General features: G+C 44.6%; 1 protein-coding gene across 1 annotated transcript in view; it reads right to left on the bottom strand.

Annotated features, from left to right (window-relative positions):
- RAPGEF1 (Rap guanine nucleotide exchange factor 1) overlaps positions 1–22,575 on the bottom strand; it is a 185,754-nt gene extending 163,179 nt beyond the window's left edge. Inside the window, exon 1 of the mRNA XM_085900070.1 lies at positions 22,408–22,575. The gene's annotated coding sequence lies outside the window, so the exon portion shown is untranslated. The remainder of the gene's footprint in view (positions 1–22,407) is intronic.
- Positions 22,576–22,858: the final 283 nt, after the last annotated feature.

Below are 22,858 nucleotides of genomic sequence, written 5' to 3'. Positions count from 1 at the left end.
TCAGCACAACAACAAGGGCGCTCTCTGCCGCCACAGGGAACCACACCAAAAAAACACGATCTTTTTGGTTGTAATCTTCTTCATCTTCCTTTTCGACCCCGAACAGAACCTTTTTATCCTTCGTCCTCGTCACTCCCAATCGAGCTGTTTATTGGCCCACCGCCATCGCCTTCCGCCAATCGTGATCACGGGGCGGAGCCATCCGCTGCACTGTCCTGTGACGTCACGGCCAGTCTTCAGAGAATACCAAAAGGGGTTTACGCAGACACACTTACCCTATCCCGTGTCCCTATCTAATTACGTGACATTTATCATTTCCCCCTTGAAGAAATGAACATTTACTAGACAACTTATCACCACTGAATTGCTACTTATTACATCGAGATCCTGGTAAACTCGAACAGCATGGCATACCTAATTAAACATCCTAATTACCCTTTGAATGCATACCCCCCCCTCAAACGTAACAATATATATATATATATATATATATATATATATATATATATATATATATATATATATATATATGTATTGTTTGTTGGTTTTTTTGAAGTTGACATGGCTTAAGATTAATCCAAAAAGCCTCCCTAACCTCACATTGAAAAGTGTTTGTTACACTCACCACACTTGCCAAATGCAAGTTGGCGAGAGCGGGCAGCAATGGGAATTGAACCCACACCAATCAGTGGAGAAGCAAGCACGTTTTTAACTGCTCGAGGAATGCTCCGAATATTGCATTTCCTTGGCATGCGTTGTTCCCTGCCATCATTTCATCTTCCCTATCGTTGTCCTGCATGTTCTGTGAACATATTTAGTCTTCACCTATAAACCATTGACAACACCTGACACAATATAATTGGAACTAAAGCACTAATTTATGTTCAAATTCATTGGTATTGCACAGTTCTCCAACACGTATTCACAGATCAGCGGGGGGTGATAATTCGACATTCCCTGTAGGATGATGAGTTCAGACACTGAATGGATTGAAGAAAATCGTAGCATTTGCCTTTTCTGTTATACCGTCTACACCATGTAATTATAGCCGCCCTCACCTCCTCCCCTGAGAATATGGTGTGTGTCTGAGTGATTACTGCGACAGATATTTTCAAAGTGTGCACAACTTTGTGCAGATATATCTTTCCTGGAATAATGACATCTTTCCTGGAGCCTCGGTTCAATTTCCCAGAAACCAAGCCAAGAAGAAAAAAAAAGAAGCAACTCAGGAACAGCATCACAATGAAAAACCTGCCTTACATTGCAATGCCAGGACATGCTCTCCAATGCCAAGTTCATTCCAAATCACCAGGGAAATGCTCCAACTGGCAGACTATAAAGATTCTGATCTCATTGACCTGTTCAACCTTTTAATAATAAATTTATCGAATGTATTGTCTTTTCTACTGACAGAGATTAATTGTTATGAAACCAGCATCAAGCCATGTGTTCTGACAGGTCGCTTACCATGACTTAGTGTGAAGACCTGAAAATGAGTCTCCGGTTATACCATGTTATCCTTGGCATGATATTCCATTATTGGGGGGTCTCGAGTGTACGGGGCTGGCAGGATGGCCTGGAGGTATGCACACTCGCCTCTAAGCTATCTAGCCTGGGTTTGAATCCAGTCCCGGCTATAAACCGTCATGCTGGTGTTTCACAGGCATGGTGATTCATCAATGTGTGTGCCATCTCTCGGATGGATGTTAAACTAGATGTCCTGTCTGCCGGCATTAGTCGGTGGATGTTAAAGATCCTGTTGTGTCTTCGCGAAGAGTAGAAGGGCTATCGCAGGCACCATGAACAAATTCCATCCTGCCCTGACTCGAGTCAGAGTGGTGACTCGACAAGGAATGTAACCGTAACCATAGAAACTGCTTCGGCAGCACTAGTGCTCTGCATCTAAACTATAAGAGAGCTTTTTGTCTGTCTGTCTGTCTGTCTGTCTATCCGTGTCTGTGTCGCCATTTTTCTCAGAGATAGCTGAACGGATCAAACTTTCAGAAGTTCATCAGTGATGGCTGAGAGGTGTGTTCGGCAAAAAATTTAACTTTTTGAAAAATTTGAAGAAACAAGCTCAAATGAGCTCAGATCCTCGTCCTCTTCATGATGACGTCATAAAAACGAATATGACGTCATTGTGATGTATCAGGTTTGCGATACATTATCTGTGCTAATGCCCGGCTTGATTCCCACAAACAAAATTCAAACAGCTTGCCTAGTTTCGGAGATAATGGAATAGGCGATTTCCATTAGTGGTGATATTATGACGTCAAATTTTTTTCTAGGAAGAATTCCCAAAATCGGAGATGGTTACTGCCTGCATGTGGGCTCTCTGCATATACATGGCAAATTTCACGAAGATCCGATGAAAATTCTGGGTTGTGAAACAAAAAATGTCAAAAATAGGAATGACGTCATAAAAATTGCTATGACGTCATAGTGATGTATCATATGTGCGGTAATTCATCTCTGCTAATGCCCTGTTCGATTCCTGCAAACACAATTCAAAAAGCTTGCCAAGTGTCGGAGATAATTTTTTGGGCGATTTCCATTAGCGGAGATATTTTGACGTCGTAACTTTTTTTCTAAGAGGAATTTTCAAAATCGGAGATGGTTACTGTCTGCACAGGGTATTTTTACATATATATGCCAAGTTTCAGGAAGTTTCGATGAAAACTGTAGGCTGTGAAATAAAAAAGTCCACGAGAAGAAGATGAAGAACAACAATGTGAGTAAGACTTAGAGATCCTCCACGAGGATGTAAAAAAAAGCGATTTAAAAATTTTCTTAAACATTTTTTTTATCGTACTATAGTTCCTAAGCCTTTGTAGCTGTGTGAAAGGTAATATTGTTGCGGGGCCGGGACGTCGGCTGCGTGCACGACCACCAGATGGAGCAGTAGAGTCGGCTCGACCGATCGCCCGGAATTCAGATCGCACTGTTCGGAAAAGTCCGTAGAGTACGGGTCCCTTTTGGACCGTGAAGGGTCAATATTTCCACCACGTGGTACAGGGTTATTCGCCAAATCTCAAAATACCTAGAGACCACGTGGCGATCTACCGAGTCTTCACACCCTCGACGGAACTCGTACGAAAACGAGCCGCTTGGCGCGCTCGTTCCGTGTGCGATTCCGAGCGGTTGAATCGCCAAGAACCATCGGGCCAAATGTCCCCTTACGGCTTGTACAACGGCCTTGCTAATTTTCCCCACACGCGACATGCTCAGTCAATGCAAGAATGGACACGAACGAGCTGAAAACATTGAACAAATGGGGGTTTACTTATAATGCAATGGGGGAATGAGGGGAGCACATAAGGCAGAGCTATACCGAATATAAGAAATGCAAGTATATACAGCACAGGCACTTAACAGTTTATTACTTATAAGACAGGTCCACACACACACACACACACACACACACACACACACACACACACACACACACACACACACACACACACACACACACACACACACACACACACACACACACACACACAAAAGAAGTGGTGTCTAATGCCTTTATTAATACCCCCAGCTCGGAGGGAAGGTGAGCTGGAGGTAAGGGTCTATATTGGACCTTTCCGCCTCGTGCAGTCTTCCGGCTGATTCGGTCGGCACCCGTCCTGGCCACCAAAACCTCGACTCCGTTCGACGGATGGTCCCTCTTTGAGTTCGACCCTCTGGAGGAGGAGGAGGAGGAGGAGGAGGAGGAGGAGGAGGAGGAAGAAGACGCTCCAGACGGCCACGACCAGCTCACACCTCTCAGACCACGACGATGATGACAGGGACTTCTTCTTCCACGACGACAGAAGCGCTTCTCGACCTCCTAGGCCACGATGATGACGACGACAGGAGCGCTCGCTGGCTGGCTCGCTCGCTGGCTCGCCCCTCTCCGATTCACTCACTCCTTTGTATCCGCTCCAACGCGCTCCCCCTCCCCCTTCCCGGCGCGCGGGGAAAATCCCGGGGCGGGAGTTGATCACCGTCATCCTTGTTTACGTCTCAGAATCTCGGGGCCGGAGGGTCGTTCTTCTTCTTTGCAGAGGAGGGTGGTTCTTCTTCTTTGCAGAATCTCGATAAAACTCCTAACTATTAAAATAAATCACAGCGCATTTACATTGATTTACCCATTAAACAAGGGATGAGGAGCTACTCTATAAAACACATACTTACCGAGATATCTGAGCGAAAGGACCTGAATGTTGAGTGTGATCATGGCTTCCAGATTCGCAACAATATTAAATGATCCCCAACCCCATTCCTTAGTGTGTGGAGGGAAGTGTTTTGCGCACCCACAAAAAAAAATATATTGAATTCTATGAAATGCCAACAGGATTAGAACAGCACCAGGCAACGTCGGATACCCAACAGGCAATGCTGTTGTGAAATACCCACTGGGTAATGCCGGGTATTCCTGCGTCTATACTATAAGAGCCATGCGTCTGTGTCTGTGTCGCCATTTTTCTCAGAGATGGCTGAACGGATCTTCGTCAAACTTTCAGAAGTTCTTAAGTGAGTGCCGGGGAATGTCATAGGCAAAAAATTTTTTTGAAAACAAAGTTTGATTGTTTTTTTGGGATTTATTTTTTATAAATCACTCTATAGTGGCTCAGCCTTTGTGGCTATGTGAAAGGTAATAGTAAATGATCCCCGATCCCATTCCTTAGTGGGTGTAGGGAAGTGTTTTATACACCCACAAAAAAAAATTTATGTCTTCAAAATACCAACAGGGTTATAACAGCATCCGGCAATGCCGGGTACCCAGGTACCCCTGATAGAAGACTATATTAGAGCATGCTTCATGAAGAAGAGTGTAACGTGATTTTTGTAGCATCCAAATAAACTAGCGATACCCGTGCACATGCACGGGATAGCAGTACAACATAGCGGGTAGCAGATGACAGACCGTACACGGGGAATGACAAAAATACGCATTGTGCAAAATGCAAGTGGTACTATGGAACGCCAAGACTTCCCAAACATTGTCGGCATGTCCGCTAAGTGCCACAGCAATTTCATAGGATTCATGGCGAGCCGAGTTTTTAGTGTGCAAGCTTGGTATTATAATCCAAACAAGTCTGAAGACGACGATGGTTCACGAGCGGTATTTGACGATGTAGATTGTTTCAGATTGAGACAATGTGATAATGTTTGACCAAGTTATAAAAATTATCAACATGATGTGGTACGAGTGACACGTTATGAGCTGCAAAATGTCGAAAACACGGTTTTGTTCAACAACTTTCAAAATTTGACCATTGCATAACCTTTAAAGGTCACAAAACAATGTTGTGGACATTAAAATAAGGAAACAGGATACGTGCTATAGCTTATTGGAGTTAGTTCGTCGAAAAAGGTCGAAAACCCGGTTCGATTCCCACAACTTTGAAAATTTGACCTTTGCGAACTTTAAAGGTCAAAGGTCAAGGATTATGACCCTTCGTGCAAAACTTCCTCTGGAACATTCCAGGAACAATGTAATGTCATAATGTCAAAGGCTATATGGCATTTCACACTCCTCGGATTATATATATCTATAAGTTGATGAAATCAGCGTAAAAACAAACTTGAAGGGGGCGCCACGGGCAAGGTGTTCGAGATAGAGCAAAATGGTTTCAAGACTTTAGGTGGGGAATGATCTCAAGATTATGCATAAAAAAATTGTCATCCTCGCTCTCAATGTTTGGGCGGTCATATGATTTTTATGTCAAAATTCGAAATTTTCTAGGTTCGTGACCTTGTGACCTTGACCTTGGGACGAAAATGAAAAATCGAGCTCCGTGGGGCTATGCAGGTGCCATTGGGCTGACCAAATACCAAAACCCTGCCAGATTCGACAAACCCCCTCGGAGAAGATGGATTTTTATGTCAAAATCGCAATTTTCTAAGTTTGTGACCTAGTCACCTTGACCTTGGGACGAAAATGAAAAATCGAGCTCTGTGGGGCTATGCAGGTGCCATTGGGCTAACCAAATACCGAAACCCCCGCCAGATTCGACAAACCCCCTAGGAGAAGATACAAATTGAAATTGGCTACCCCCTAAAAACACAATTCGCAATTTTCTAAGTTCGTGACCTTGTGGCCTTTACCTTGGGACGAAAATGAAAAATCGAGCTCTGTGGGGCTATGCAGGTGTCATTGGGCTAACCAAATACCGAAACCGCCGCCAGATTCGACAAACCCCTCGGAGAAGAAAATTTTTGTCAAAATCGCAATTTTCTAAGTTCGTGACCTTGTGACCTTGACCTTGGGACGAAAATGAAAAATCGAGCTCTGTGGGGCTATGCAGGTGCCATTGGGCTAACCAAATACCAAAACCCCTGTCAGATTCGACAAAACCCCAAGGAGAAGATGCAAATTGAAATCGGCAACCCCCTAAAAACACGTTTTTTTGGGCGTGGCTCCGCCCATAATGGGCGGATCACGCCCATTTTCAGGAAAACACAACTAGATCATGATATAAACCTCCCACCAAAATTTCATCAGGATCGGATCAAAACCCATGGAGCTATGCTCGGGAAAGACAGACAGACAGACAGACAGACAGACAGACAGACATACAGACAGACACACAACAATAACGAATATAGTGGTCACTTATATTTTTCGTGAAAATATTTTTTGTGAACCAATAAATATTTAGGGAACACTTGTTTCTCTTTATCTATGACCGTCTGAGTGATTTCTGCGACGACCTACCACCATTGAATGTGAATGTGCAAATTTGTGCAGACATTTTTCCTGGAATCAAAGGAGAGCATAACATCCTCCTCCTCCTTCGTGTGCAGCACAAGACTGTGAATAGCATCATTGGCTGAGTGCACAGCTGTGCCGCTGATGCTATGCCTCTATTACCAGTACGCCCGTACTCATTTTGCCATCCTCGGAAGGATGACAGGCTGAAAGAACCCTACCTAGTGTTAATTCAGTGGCCCAACAGGGACTTCAACTCAAGACCCTAGGATCTTAAGCCACCAACCTAACCATTAAGCCAACACCAAGCCGAGCATGACATGTTTGAGCTTGACATGAGTTGTATGTTTGAGCAGCAGTTGGAAGCCTTAACTCCTCATTCGTTGAACTGTAGGCACCGTGGGGTGATGTGATCACAGCTGTGTAGAAGCTCCTCTACCCTCTTCTTCTCTCATAATACAGCATGATTTTGAAACACCAGGATGACAGTTTGTAGCTGCGTCGGGATTCGAACCCAGGCTAGACAGCTCAGAAGCAAGTGTACATCCCTCTAAGCCATCTTGCCAGCCCAGCTCCTCCATGGGAAACAAGGAGTACCAATAAAACCTCAAGTTCTCTTCCACAGAAAACTCCACAACAGGAGGGAGGACACCATTTAATATTTCACAAGAGATTCAGACTTGAACCGAGGAATAAGTTTTATTTTACCAACAGGGTGATCCATCATTGGAACAACCTCCCTGCAAATGTCATGGAGGCATCTTCAGCGGAAGCCATTTAGACATGCCTCGATAGGCATTGGTGGAACCAAAGGTTCCAAGGCACTCTCGTATTTAGTGTATGTGCAGAAATGTTTTAAATAGAGTCAAGTTGGACTCAACCTACATTGTGAAGATCAGGAAATCTACAAGAATACCTAATACCCTGTACACCAATGTGATGTAATGATGTGATGTGGGAGATGGGAAGTTTTCTCACTCAGGAGGCAGTAAATTGTCATATCCTGTGAGTAGAACCTGCACTGGGTTAAACCATCTGAAGTATTTAACAGACAGAAGCTCAGCTGCCACTCATTGATTTGCCATGAGGGGAAGAAATTGCTCTAATGCCTCGTCTTGTGGATTGTCCACAATACGAAGGCACAATCTGGAGGTATGCTTCATTAAAATTAATAAATGCTTTGTGCATGTGTAAGTGTGATACTGTTACGTCAACGTAAACCATTGGCAATGGCGTCATGATGCTCGCGTCCCAGCATTAATCCTTCCACGCTCAACCTGCACAGTTTGTCAGACCAATTCATCACAGCTCCAGTGAGGTCACAGCACAGCTCGTGATTAGATATACAGGCATCACGTGAACGGGTTACTGAAGAAGGAGCCTGAATCTGCTCTTCCATCAAAAAAAAACAATCTCTCAAAGACTCACAAAACTAGCACATTCACTTTAGGATGATTATGTCACCCAGCTACAGTGACACACACACACACACACACACACACACACACACACACACACACACACACACACACACACACACACACACACACACACACACACACACACACACACACACACACACACACACACACACACACATCTTTACCCTCCCAAACTCTGCACCCTCCTACCACTCACAAAACAAAACGGGCATTCCCACATCGAAACAGCTAAATATTTAATGCTTTCTGTGCCCCTATCATGCTATCACCAACTTCACAGAAACACATCATGGTTGGTTGCCTGTTCAACTCACAATTTTAAGAGAAAATAGTTGGAAATAATAGCAAGGACCCACGTAACCTCTGCAGTAAAATTGCTGCTTGAGAGAATACCACATTAGTTATTTGGGAGGTGTATAAATAACAGAGCGGTGCCTCGATCGCTGAGGGCTATTTTCACAAGGTTCATGACACCTATCGGCTCAAAATCCTTTTTACACCGAAGGGAAATCTTATAGGTAGGGAAGGCATGGCGATTGAGAATGGGATGTCTTTGACTTCGCGTAGCAATAATCAGCAACATGGCGGTTATAGTATGTAAATTGTGGGTGGAGTCAGGCGAACTGTACAACCAAAGAGTGGAACTCGCATGGACAGACGGACGGACGCACGCATGCACAAATGGTTCCTTTTATAGTTTAAACAAGTAAAACTAGAACGGCGCTCGGTAGAGCGCATACCTCCGCCAAGCTGAACAGTTAACGTTTTGTATCCAACTGATGGGCTGGATCCCAATCTGGATCTTCACAAAAATCTAATCAATTAGTCCTTGTCACACACCCAACAAGTCCACCAAGTTTCGTCCAAATCAATCTACAGGGTGTATGATGTCAATGCCCAATTTTAAATTGTTGTCGCAGTTTTATTTCTGAACCAATTTTAATGAAACTAGAAGGGCACTCGGTAGAGCAAATACCTCTGATCCATGAGAACATGTCAGGCCCAATACATTTTTGAGCAAGAAAAAGAGCAACCAGAGATTGCAGACCCTCGCCAGGACTTGTTTTGTGTGGTGTGTTGTGTCGTTTAATGTGTTGCATTTTGTGTGGCGTTTGTGTATTGGTGTGTTACGTAATTAATGAGACATAATTTGAACTACCACTTTATAACTGCTGGCAGTGATGACCGGGTAGCAAGATGTCCCACTCTGATGCAACCCTGCTTTGATCGGACGCCTGACCCTGACCCATGACGTTTTTTTTTATTATTATTCAGTTGAATTAAGAATGGGATTAAAATAAATTCAATTCAAATCAAATGGAAGATCAAATTGGTATAGACAGTCCTGCATTGGAGTAATCAGAAGGAACCAGAACAAGCAAAAAGAAAGATGAAGTCATCAGGAGGAACCTGGATAGGATTTGCACTTCAGCTACTACTCCTCTACCCTCAAACACATCCAGGCACAGCCAAATGAGCCTTATTAAAAATAAAAAAATAAAAAACCCACATCAAAAAAATTAATAATTCTGGCTGCCAAACCATGTGTCCAATGAAATTGAAATTTAAAACATTTATTCAACATCACGACTTGATCACAATTGTGAAGTTTCAGATCGATTGATTGAGCGGTTCCAGAGAAAACATTATTTATTGGTTTCATAAATCCAATATGGCTGCCAAACCATGTGACTTATCAATTATTCCTTAACAACCTTGCACATGCATGCGTTGGGGAACATTTATGTGGAGTTTTCCCTCAATCTGTGTCGGCATTCTGGAGAAGAGTTTTAATATGTTTCAGGGTAGATCCAATATGGCTGTCAAACCATGTGACCAATGATGTCATATGTGAACCTATGATGTCATAGCAAAGGTACCTAGCATGTCATTAAAAATCACACTCGTTCCCCATGAGGAGTACTTGGTATGTGCGAAGTGTCAATTTTTTCCTTGGTGCGGTTTCAGAGATACAGAGATCCAATTTTTTTCCTGTATTTCCAACATGGCTGCCACACCACGTGATCTATAATGTTGTAATTATCAATATAACATTCTACATGAGTAGCCGCACCAATGGTGAAAAATTAATCTCAATCTGACAAGCGGTTGCGGAGAAAAACATGAACGCACTGTGCGGACAAACAAACAGACAGACAGACAAACAAATAAATAAACCAATGTCACCCACAGGGTGACCCGTATCTTGCCAAAAGGTGACCATGTGTGACTTATTTAAGGTCACACTGAGGTGAACAGAGCTGCTATCCACCAGGAGCGACTCCTTGAGGAATATCTGCCTACGAGAGATTCTGATGAAAATCGTTCTATAGAGTAACCATGAAAAATATGCTTTTGCCTCATAACATCACCAAATGACGTCATAATGTCTCAAGCTTGACATATCAAGAAAGCATTCATCGAGGTGTTCAATTTGAGGTACTACACGATATGGTTCCTAAAACTTGAAAATTTGACCTTGGGGTCAAATATGTTTGACCTCAGGCGCTAACCATGAAGGTCAAGGCCAATCACCACCAAAAATTAATCAGCTGAGCGCCAGACCATGAACTATATTCCCATGAAGTTTGAAGACGATCCGATCAAAATTACTCAAAAAAATAAGGGTTTCGTCGACTCCCCCGATTTGCGACAAAGTGACCTTGACCGTTGACCTTGACCTTCAAAATTGTATGCGCTGAAAGGGACCTCTATAGGCCTCTGATATGCGAAGTTACAAAAATTTCCAATGATAACTGTGCTCTGCAGAGTGATTTATACATGATTACAGACCAAAAAAAAACAAAAAAAAAACATGAAGGTCAAGGTCAATCGCCACCAAAAATTAATCAGCGGAGCGTCAGACCATGAACTATATTCCCATGAAGTTTGAAGACGATCCGATCAAAATTACTCAAAAAAATAAGGGTTTCGTCGACTCCCCTGATTTGCAACAAAGTGACCTTGACCTTTGACCTTGACCTTCAAAATTTTGTGCACTGAAAGGGACCTCTATAGTCCTCTGATATGCGAAGTTACAAAAATTTCCAATGATAACTGTGCTCTGCAGAATTTTTTATACGTGATTACAGACAAACAAACAAACAAACAAACAAAAAATTAATAAAATATAAAAAAAAACATACAAGCTGGCGAACATATCTTGCAAAAACTTCGTTTTGGCAAGATCACAAACAAGAAGACGTCATGCAGAGCGCAATACTTGCAAAATCTATAAAACAAATTTGACCTCAAAAATAATTGGTGGTTGAAGTCAATGACCAAATATGTAACTCCTCTTCAAATTGCAAGTGAATCAGATTAAAATTGACAATTTTAGAAATTCGGCCTGTGTGGACCTCCAAAATAATTGGTGGTTGAATTCACTGAACTGAAATATATATCCTCTTCAAATTTCAAGTCAATCGGATGAAAATCGATGATTTTTAAAATACCACCTTTATTGTTGACCTTGGGCCTACGTTGACCTTTTGGTCCATGTTGACCTCAAAAATAATTGGCTGGTTGAATTCAGTGACTTTAAATATAAATCCTCTTCCAATTTCAAGTCAATCGGATGAAAATTGAGGATTTCAAAAATTTGGCGTGTGTTGACCTTTTGGCTTTTGTTGACCTCAAAAATATTTGGTGGTTGAATTCAGTGACCTGAAATATATATATATATATATATATATATATATATATATATATATATATATATATATATATATATATATATATATATATATATATATATATATATATATATATATATATATATAGTTATGGTTTCCACCACTCCGGCATGCGAGCGACCGCTTTTAGCTAATCACAGCCGCACGCCCACCGGATGTGGCAAACCTAGTCGCAGCTTTCAGATCAATGCCAAAATCCAGCTACGGGTGTATTTTTAATCACACCGTAAATCAGCCAACTATTCTGTCCATGCGTGACAGGGTCCAATCGCCGAATTGTCGATTTACCTAAGTATGCGCATAGACAGAAATGCCGGGGATTTACACCTCGACGGGACCCGCACGGATATGAGCCGTTGTACGCAGCTCGCCCCGTTTGCGATTTGCCGAGCGGTTGTATATCGCCAAGCCCCACCGGATCCGATTATCTTATCAGCTATTAAAAGCCAGCTAATATTCCGAACGTAATAATGGCAGTCAATGACAGGAAAGGATGCAACGAACAGGTGAACATTTAAACAAGGACATTTATTTACACATGTATGCAGTCAAGGCAATGAATGCAATGAATGGGGGTAGGGACAAAACACGAGTAACAAAGCCCACAGCCGTTTGTCTATTTATTATTTACACTTATTACAATTCTACTTAAGGACATGGCGCCACAACGTTCATGCAAAGAAAACCCCAGGAAAGGGAGGGGCAGACTGGACCCGCAGGCCTTTATGTTCGTGGAGCTGTGGAGACCGCAAGAGCTCCACGAGACCGTGCTGGTTACCTGCCACCCTCGTGGTGACTCGCTGGGCGACCCTCGATGTCTCGTCAACATGGCAGCTGTTGTGGTGTTGACGCGGTTTGGCCCAGGCCTTGTCGTGCGGCCTAGTTGATCGTGCCAAGCCAACGACGCCTCAGAGGAATGAACGGGCCTTTGCTCTTTTGAGAGTTGATGCTCTTTTAAGAGCCCGCCCGTTCCTCAGCGTTGGCTCGAACCGTTCTGTCGCTGGCTGGCGACCTCTCTCCGGCTTTCTCCACCTTCCCGCAGTTCTGCACGGCCCTGCAGGCTTGGCTGCGCTCCAGGCTTCGCTGCGCTCCGACTGCCCTCCACTGGACTCGAACCTTGTGGTATTCTCCCGACTGCACCGCGACTCCAAAAAGACTGCAGCTCGACTCCGCTCCCAGACTTCAGACAAACTCCACGGTGCACCCAGACCGACTGACTCGACTTGCTTGGCGTTCCAGTGCACCTTTTTATGGGGTCCATGGGTGAGGTTGATCTCTCACCTCTCACCCTTCACCCCCCGCTGGCTCCACCCCTTTTGATATTTTGATCCGATTTCGTCGCGAAATGCGGAGAAAGCGGACGTTGTAGAAATCATCAGCCGTGGAAAGCGGAAGTGCCACTCGTCCATGAACGCTGTTGCTGGCAAAAAGATGGCGGCGTTTGTGGAGATGAAGGTGAGGCGATGTTGTTCGTTCGTGGAGATTTTGTTGAGGAGATGGTGAGGAGATGTCGTGGTTGGCGCTGTGGTGGGGATGGCGTGGTTGTTGAGAGGCAGTTGTGGTTGGCGCTGTGGTGGGGATGGCGTGGTTGTTACCAGGCAGTTGTGGTTGGTGCTGTGGTGGGGATGGCATGGTTGTTGAGAGGCGGTTGTGGTTGTTCCAAAATAAAGATAGCAAAAGAATAATGGCTGACTCAAAGATCACAGCCCGGTTACACAAATAAATTCCCTTTTGACATCGGTGGGGAAATCTAATCTGAACACACACTTAACGACATAACTGATCTCTGGAAAGCCTGAATGGTGTTCTGTGAATTTCCACAACCGTAACAATATATATATATATATATATATATATATATATATATATATATATATATATATATATATATATATATATATTACCCCAGGTCAGGTCAGGTTCAATCTGTGACCTGCTACAGGTACCATGTAAACCTGTACTAACCTGTTCCATGGTCGGGTTGTCGGCGACTAAACCGTCTCCCCCACCAGGTTTTCTGGTGAGGAGGGTGTTTGGATATGGACACCCAGCAGGATTAAAAACAAAACCTGTCAAAGGGCGGAGGAGCTCCTTGTGAGCCAACGGCCATCCATATCTAGTGCCCAACTGTGTCTGCGGACGTCCTCCTGCAGTTGGGTTACTTTTTATCAGGAGGTTGGTGGCAGGATTTGCACTCCGGCCACCGTAAAACCCTTCATTCCGCAAAACGCAAAAACGCAAAGAAATCTGAAAACCCACTCCGTGGGAGTACCTCCTGCGCAGCTTCCCTTCGCAGGGCAGCTCACCGGATGACGGGATTGGGGCAAAGCCTTCGGGACCCCCAATCTTTGATGATAGGAGGGAAACCACGGGGTAACATCCCTGGGTCAGATTGCGGAAGAGTGTGTCGGAGTGGTGCTGAGGTGTCGTCCACCAGACGGCGGTCTCCTTGGGTTAACCTGAGGCGGTCCCTTCGGGTGGGTGCCTGGAATGTCCTATCCCTAAGAGAGGATGATCACCTGTCTCTGTTATCATCTGAGCTCAAGCGTTTGGACATCGGGATTGCAGCTCTCTCTGAGGTTCGGAGACCGGATTGCGGCGAGATAATGGTTGGTGGTTACACCTACTATTGGTCTGGTCGCTCTGATGGTTACCATACCCAAGGAGTTGCTGTAGCTGTGTCCAATAAGCTGACCCCAATGATAATTGAGGTAACACCAGTCAACGAGCGTATTATGAGATTAAGGATTCATCACTCCTTAGGTGTCATTTCCCTGGTCTCTGTTTATGCTCCGACTGAGGCGAGTGATCTCACCGTGAAGGATGCATTCTACGCCACACTCGAGTCTGTGGTTGATCAGTGCCCCAGACGAGATACACTTCTAGTCTTGGGGGATTTCAATGCATCGACTGGAACTGATAGGGATGGTTATGAGGTGTGTGTTGGTCCAGATGGGTCAGGAACTATGAACCAGAATAGCACTAAGTTCCTTGACTTTGCAAGAAGTCATGGACTTAGGGTGGCTGGTTCATGGTTTCAGCGCCCACAAGCTCTTCGCTGGACTTGGTATTCCAACGCTGGCGGTGTGGCAAAGGAGATTGACCATGTCCTCATTGACGGTCGTTGGAGGATGATCCAGAACTGCAGGGTCTACCGGAGTGCTCAGTTCCTCAATACTGACCACAGGCTTGTTGTAGCAACTCTAAAGCTGCACCTTAAATCCTGGAGAATGGTACCATCCCAGCCTAGGCTGGATGTTGCCAAGCTCAGGGATGAGAGAGTAGCTGAGGAGTTTGCAAACAGGCTGAGTGGACACTTGGGGGGTCTGGGTGCTTTGGGAGTCCTGAAGAGTTGTGGAGCGCCTTCAAGACCACCGTCCTTGATGTTGCCGGTGGATGCCTTGGAGCTCACCGCAGGGCAAAGAAGAATTTTGTCTCTCAAGGGACACTGGATACCATTGACCAGAGTCGCAGGGCCAGGCTGAATGGCAGAGCTGAGCTGTTCAGGGAGCTGAGGCGTAAAACTGTACGTGCACTGAGGGTGGACAAGGAGGCCTATGTGCGAGGAATCTGTGAGGGGGTAGAGCATCACCTGTGGACAGGTGATTCTCTTCCCGCTTACAGGGGAATTCGCGCATTACGTTCATCCAAGCCCATCCCTCGGAGCACTGCAGTTCGAGCAGAGAGTGGTAAGCTCTTGACAGAGGAGTCTGAAGTGAAGGCCCGCTGGGCCGGTTACTTTGAGCGGTTGTACCAGGCTGATCCCCCAGCTGTCGAGTTGGACATCAAGGGTGTTACAATCCCTGTTGCTGACCCTCGAATCAACTGTGGTCCACCTTCGCTTGTGGAAACACGGGCTGCGGTGAACCAGTTGAAACGGGGCAAAGCTCCAGGGATCTGTGGCATCCATGCTGAACTTCTCAAGGCTGGTGGAAATGCTGCACTCGTGTCGCTGCATGCAGTTTTGTGCTCTGCTTGGAACACAGGCATCATCCCAACTGACTGGAAGAGGGGCCTTGTTGTCCCTCTCTGGAAAGGGAAGGGTGATCGCCAAGACTGCAACAACTACCGAGGGGTGACGCTGCTCTCAGTGCCGGGCAAGGTCTTTGCTCGGATAATTCTTGATAGGGTTCGCCACCATCTGCTTGAGCACCAGCGTCCAGAGCAGTCAGGCTTTACACCAAAGAGGTCAACGATTGACCGTATCCTTGCACTTCGTGTCCTCATCGAACGCATACGACAGTTTCGGCAGGGGTTGCTTGCAGCCTATGTTGATCTCTGCAAAACGTTTGATTCAGTGAATCGGGATGCCCTCTGGAGGATTCTTTATCTTCGTGGGGTGCCACCAAAACTGATCGATCTGATGTCTGAACTCTACTCTGGTACTGAGAGTGCTGTGAAGTGTGGTGGTACCATCTCTGACTTATTTCCAGTTGTTACTGGAGTTCGTCAGGGATGTGTACTTGCCCCCATACTTTTCAGCACTTGTATGGACTGGATTTTAGGGAGGATGTCGGAGAGATTAAGTTGCGGTGCATCGTTTGGCAATGTCAAGATCTCGGACCTTGATTTTGCAGATGATGCAGTCATCTTTGCGGAGACTTTAGACATCCTCTTGGGGGCCCTCGAGGTGCTGAATGAGGAGTCGGAGCCGTTGGGATTACGGGTTTCTTGGGTCAAAACTAAGATCCAGGCTTTCGGTGACATCTTGGATGCTGCTGTCCTGTCTGTGTCTGTTTGTGGTGAGGATGTTGAGGTCGTGGAGAGATTCACTTACCTTGGCAGTGATATTCATGTCTCTGCTGGCTGCGAGTCAGAGGTCAATAGACGTCTGGGTCGGGCCTGGGGAGTCATGGATTCACTGGATCATGGGGTGTGGCGCTGCCGGTACCTGTGCGGGAGGACGAAAGTCCGAGTCTTCAGGTCCTTGGTACTTCCAGTCTTGCTCTATGGGTGCGAGACTTGGACTCTGACCAAGGATCTGAGACGGAGACTTAATTCCTTTGGTACCAGAGCTCTTCGGAGAATCCTTGGCTATCGCTGGTCGGATTTTGTGTCCAACGAGCGTTTGCTGAGAGAGACTCGGATGAGATTTGTTACCTGCATAGTCCGTGAGCGTCAGTTGCGGCTGTATGGACATGTAGCTCGTTTTCCTGACGCTGATCCTGCTCACCAGATTCTCTCAGCGAGGGAGTCTCATGAGTGGAGGAGGCCAGTGGGCCGACCACGTGCCTCATGGTTGCAGCACGTTGACCATCATCTCAAGGAGATGGAGATGGGCCTGGCATCTGCCTGGGGGATGGCCAGACGGAGGCCCCTGGAGTACCGGCGGAAAGTGGACGCAGCGACGCGCTGTTCTGGCACATGCTCCCATACCTGACCTGACCTGACATATTAGTGGGGCAACTTAGCATAATAATTGTGCATTTTGTGAGGAAAGCACCAAATTTGGCACACTAGTAACCGAACATATTATGAACAGATTTGGATATTATCCAAATCTGTTCATGATATGTTAGGCTACGAGTGTGCCAAATTTGGTGCTTTCTTCACAAAATGCACAATTGTTCTGCTATATTTAGCTTAGTTGCCCCACTATATATATATATATATATATATATATATATATATATATATATATATATATATATATATATATATATATATATATATATATATATATATATATATATATATATATATATATATATACTAGTAAAGGTGCCCGTCTTCGACGGGCATCACTGGCAACATATGGTAAAAGACAGATAGCATGAATGTATTTTAAACAATATATTTTATAATTTTTATCTATCGATTATCATTCAAGTTTTCCACTTCGATGACATTACCACATAGTTTAGTGACTACACAACGTGTACCATTCGTGAGTTCCGGAGGATCCATAGAGCGCATTAAAATAACAGGGCACCCTACTTTAAAGTGATCCAAAAGGCTGGATCAGTTTCGTCTACATATTCATATCTTGTAGATTTTAGCTGGTCAGAAAGTCATAGTTTCGTGAAGAAACGACGGCACATGGAAAGTGCAAATTAGTCAGGCATGAACTCAACTGTTTTCTCCCCAAATGGAGCGTGATTCTATGAGCCGAACTCATCTTGGTGGTCCTCTAAAAAATGGGAAACATTTTTATTTCTATTTTGTGCAATAATTCCTCCCATTTTGCAAATGGAGAACATGAACTGTTTAACTACCATAATCATCAAAACGAATTTTGAGGATCCTCTTAAGGAAGACAATAATATCATTACTATATATGTCAAAGCTTGTTTCATTTCATGCAGAAACAAAAATCTGATGGTGGAACAAAGAAAGGGGCATGCCGAAATATTAATATAGATAACTACCATAACCATGAAAAGGAATTTTGAGGGGCCTCTTAAGGAAGAAAATAATATCATTACTATATATGTCAAAGCTTGTTTCATTTCATGCAGTAACAAAAATCTGATGGTGGAACAAAGAAAGGGGCGTGCCGAAATATTAATATCGATAACTACCATAATCATGAAAACGAATTTTGAGGAGCCTCTTAAGGAAGACAATAATATCATTACTATATATGTCAAAGCTTGTTTCATTTCATGCAGTAACAAAAATCTGATGGTGGAACAAAGAAAGGGGCGTGCCGAAATATTAATATCGATAAACACCATAATCAGTAAAACGAATTTTGAGGGGCCTCTTAAGGAAGACAATAATATCATTACTATATATGTCAAAGCTTGTTTCATTTCGTGCAGTAACAAAAATCTGATGGTGGAACAAAAAAAGGGGAGTGCCGAAATATTAATTATATATATATATATATATATATATATATATATATATATATATATATAAAATTATATATATATATATATATATATATATATATATATATATATATATATATATATATATATATATATCTTGTTCAAATTTCAAGTCAATCGAATGAAAATTGAGGAATTTAGAAATACCACCTAAGTTGTTGACCTTTGGCCTATATTGACCTTTTCATCGAGGTTGACCTCAAAAATAATTGGTGAGTTGAATTCAGTGACCTGAAATATAAATCCTCTTCAAATTTCAAGTCAATCAGATGAAAATTGAGGAATTTCAAAATACTACCTAACTTGTTGACCTTTGGCCTATGTTGACCTTTTGACCTCAAAAGCAATAGGCTTCTTCCTTATGACAAACTCAACCATGTGGTGAAGTTTCATGAAGATCGGTTTAAAATTGTGACCTGTCAGCGACAAACAGACAGACAGACAGAATAACAAAATCGACTAACCAATGTACTTGAAATATCTTGGATTTTGCAAGTTACAAACAAATGCAATACCCTCTCCTTTGACAAGGGTAAATATCATGCGATGTATTAGTTTCGCCCGATCTCTCAATGGTGAAGAATCACACTCGTTCCCCATGAAAAAAACTTTAAAAAATTTAGTAGTCGTATCCGGATCCGGATCTTCACCAAAGTCTCATCAGTTCGTCCTTGTCACACACCCAAACTGTCCACAAAATTTCATCCGAATCCATCCACAACTTTTTGAGATATCGTGCTATTTATCATTTTCGGGCCTATCTCTGAACGGTGAAGAATCATTTTAAAAATTCTCGTAACCGGATCCTGATCCGGATCTTCACCAAAATCTAATCAGTTCGTCCTTGTCACAGTCAACCAGTCCACAAAATTTCATCTGAATCCGTCCACAACCTTTTGAGATATCCTGCATACAAACAAACATACAAACAGAGAAGCAAACAGACAGAAAGGGGTGAAAACATAACCTCCTTCACCTTCAGTGGTGGAGGTAAAAACAAGGAACAAGGAAAATCCAGAGCAGCAGAAACTCCCCAACATCAAGAAGCAAGATGAGAAGCAAACACAGCAGCAATGACTGCATTTTCTGCCCTCCCGTACCTGCGATCTCCCAGTTATTGTTTTCTACTTCAGTTGGTTGTCCATACAATCTGGTTCAGGAGGACAGTTCAAGACTATGAAACCTTTGTTGCTCATGTGTGAAGTGGGGTCATCGCTGTAAAATGCAAAACACACAGGAAACGGCGCTCCGTGATAAGGCGCGGTGGTGCTGGTCATGTTTAACCCTCGACCAGTCAAAGATCCCTGGGAGGTTAAATATCACGGCAAGGTAAGCTTTGGTCTTATTTGCTCTTATCCTATAGAAGCGACAGGTCTTATTTGCTCTCGTCTCTCTGTCTCTCTCTGTCTCTCTCTGTCTCTCTCTGTCTCTCTGTCTCTCTCTGTCTCTCTCTGTCTCTCTCTGTGTCTCTCTGTGTGTCTCTCTCTCTCTCTCTCTCTCTCTCTCTCTCTCTCTCTCTCTCTCTCTCTCTCTCTCTCTCTCTCTCTCTCTCTCTCTGTCTCTCTCTGTGTCTCTATGTGTGTCTCTCTCTCTCTCTCTCTCTCTCTCTCTCTCTCTCTCTCTCTCTCTCTCTCTCTCTCTCTCTCTCTCTCTCTCTGTCTCTCTCTGTGAAGCGGTCGTATTTGCTCGTAGTGATTAAGTAAAGACAAGTATTTACAGGCAGAATTTACAAGAAGCAGTGGCACAAAGAAAAGCTCAACCCCTTATAAATTATTATCTTATCTCTAAACACAAGAAAGGTATGCCTCAGTCACTCTGGGGAAATTAGAGAGAAAAAGGTAGAGAGAGAAAGAAATTAGTTTGAGGCTTACGTTCAGCCTCTTGCTAACCCAAAGTGAGCCAGCGGGCTCACATTGGCCCCAAAGTGGTGGGGAGGGAGGAAGAGAATGAAAGAGAGGGTGATGTGGTGCAGTGTGTTGGGAGAGGTGCGGGGTATGCAATGTCAGTGTGAGATCATGTCGGTCAGTATGTGTGGCCGCTGCGACTCAAGGTACTTGTGCTGCTCGTTCACTTGTGGAGATTACCTCTGGCACAAGTTGTCCTGCACCATCCCTTTAGACCAAGGCAGTTCTCATTCTCCAGGGACAAACAGCTATCCTCATTCCTTGTTCTGTTCCTTGGACGCAAGCAAGCCCTGTCCCGTGGAATGTACCGTCTTTTATGGGGTTTGGGGTGAGGCGTGGCATCTGGGACGGAAGGTAACTGCAACACCTTTTGACCCTTGAATGTCGTGTTCTCATTGATGGGTGCGTTGGAATTGCCTTGCGGTGGTGATGGCAGCGCTGAACTGGCACATTGTGGAGGTCGCAGATAAAGGTGGAACTTCCTTGCAATGGCTTTGAATGTGTGTTTTGGTAATGTAATGCAGGGGGGAGGAGAGGGTTAAGAGGGATGGGGAAAGGGATTAAAATGAATTGATGAGGGATTGGAGGGGTTGATGACAAGAGGGATTGGAATGGATTGATGATGAGAGGGATTTCAGAAATTAAAGGATTACAAAGGGGGGAAAGTCGAACCTGTTGTACAGACACAACGCATTTTCCACGTTCCACGAAGGTTAACATAACTCAACAAAATCAGGATGGAAATATCTAAACAAAGGATCCCTTATGTGTTGAGCACAACTCCCGGGAGGCTTTCTAAAACCACAACAATATATTGTTGCAGCCACGGGTACCGAGACACCAGCTTGTCACTCAGGGGGATTAATCCCCGGTTGTCTTCGGTAGAGCCGGACCTGGGGCCACCGCTCACAATTAACGTTGCGGTACGGTGGGTTGTTTGGTTCTCAAAGTGGTCCCTACCGCCCCCCAGTGGGCACTGGGAACTTTCAGGGGGGCGCTCCAGACTCCACGAGTGGTAGGGGGCGCTGGCAATGATTTGGGGGGCACTGGCGATTTAGAGGAGCAGCGGCGATTAGGAGCGCTCATTGGGCTTCCTGCAGTCTGAACAGGTTACCTGGCGCCATTCGTCAAATTGGCCATACAATGCCCGTTGCAGGCCATACAATGCCCTAACAGCCATACAATGCCCATACAACAACTATATGCATTGCGGGCACGTGACTACCAACACCACTCCTCCACGCCCCACAACGCTCTCTGCATTGCGCCCTGCACGCGTATGCCAATACGCCACAGGGGGCGGTAGTCAAAAAAAGTTTGAGGACCACTGTTTTAGAACCACGAACGTCACCCAGTCAACCACGAGTTCCAGTGTCCGCCGTCTAATTATTCCGATAAACTGGAGGTCACGTGGTTACCTGAGCGGGGAGCGTGCCCTCGGCAAAGCACTAATGTTATCTCGATGAGATTTTCATTCGGGAGGCTGAGCGTTTTAACCGCTGGAGCGTGCCGACTATTTTTTGGTCAAATCTATGGTAATTACCTCAGTCTATCTCGGTTCAGACAATGCTAGACCAATGGAAGGAAAGGACAAACACTGACGGGTTGGAAATCGACCAATAATGTATTAATAATTAAATAATTAAATAAAAAGAACTTTTTCTTTGCTGAGGTAAATAAAGAATGAATTACAAAGCTAAATCAATCAAAATGCCAGAAAAGAGACAAAGAGCAGATGCTTATGGGGGTTGACTTACAGCTAAACGCAGACAAAAGTACCCAGCAGATCATTCAGGGGGAGGGGGGGGGGAGAATCGTCGTCTCGCTCACCAGAAAGTCGTCCGTGAAGAGAAAACGTCCTGAAAATGCTTGTGTGCGTGTCACGTCCGTCGCCAGCACCCAGCCCCACCGTGCCCCCTCTCACGGAGCAGCCTTGAACGCCAGTCGAAGTCTGGAGGGCACCGAGATCGTCCGTTGCGGGTTTAGACCCTGGTGTTGCTGGTGATCGACCCGTGCCTCACTTGCGCTGTTCACACCCACATGCGCACCACGCGCGCACCACACGCTCGCTTGCCGAAGCACTGGGAAGGGCGAATTGTCTCGTCGGCGCTGGTCAGACACCCACTTCTTTGTCGCTTCTCTCGCCCTTTGCTTTTTCCTCTCTCCTTTCGCTTTTCCTCTCCTCACGCTTTTCTCTTCAGAACACCTTTTTTCCCCTCCTTTCTCTCCTCACTTTTTCTCCTCAGACTTTTTCTCTCTAAGACTTTTTCTCTTCACACTT

This window comes from Eptatretus burgeri, chromosome 1, assembly GCF_056783735.1.
Source record: "Eptatretus burgeri isolate ZD-2024b chromosome 1, Ebu_testis_v1, whole genome shotgun sequence".
Taxonomy (NCBI): Eukaryota; Metazoa; Chordata; class Myxini; order Myxiniformes; family Myxinidae; genus Eptatretus; species Eptatretus burgeri.
This window is presented reverse-complemented; position numbering and strand designations above follow the sequence as displayed.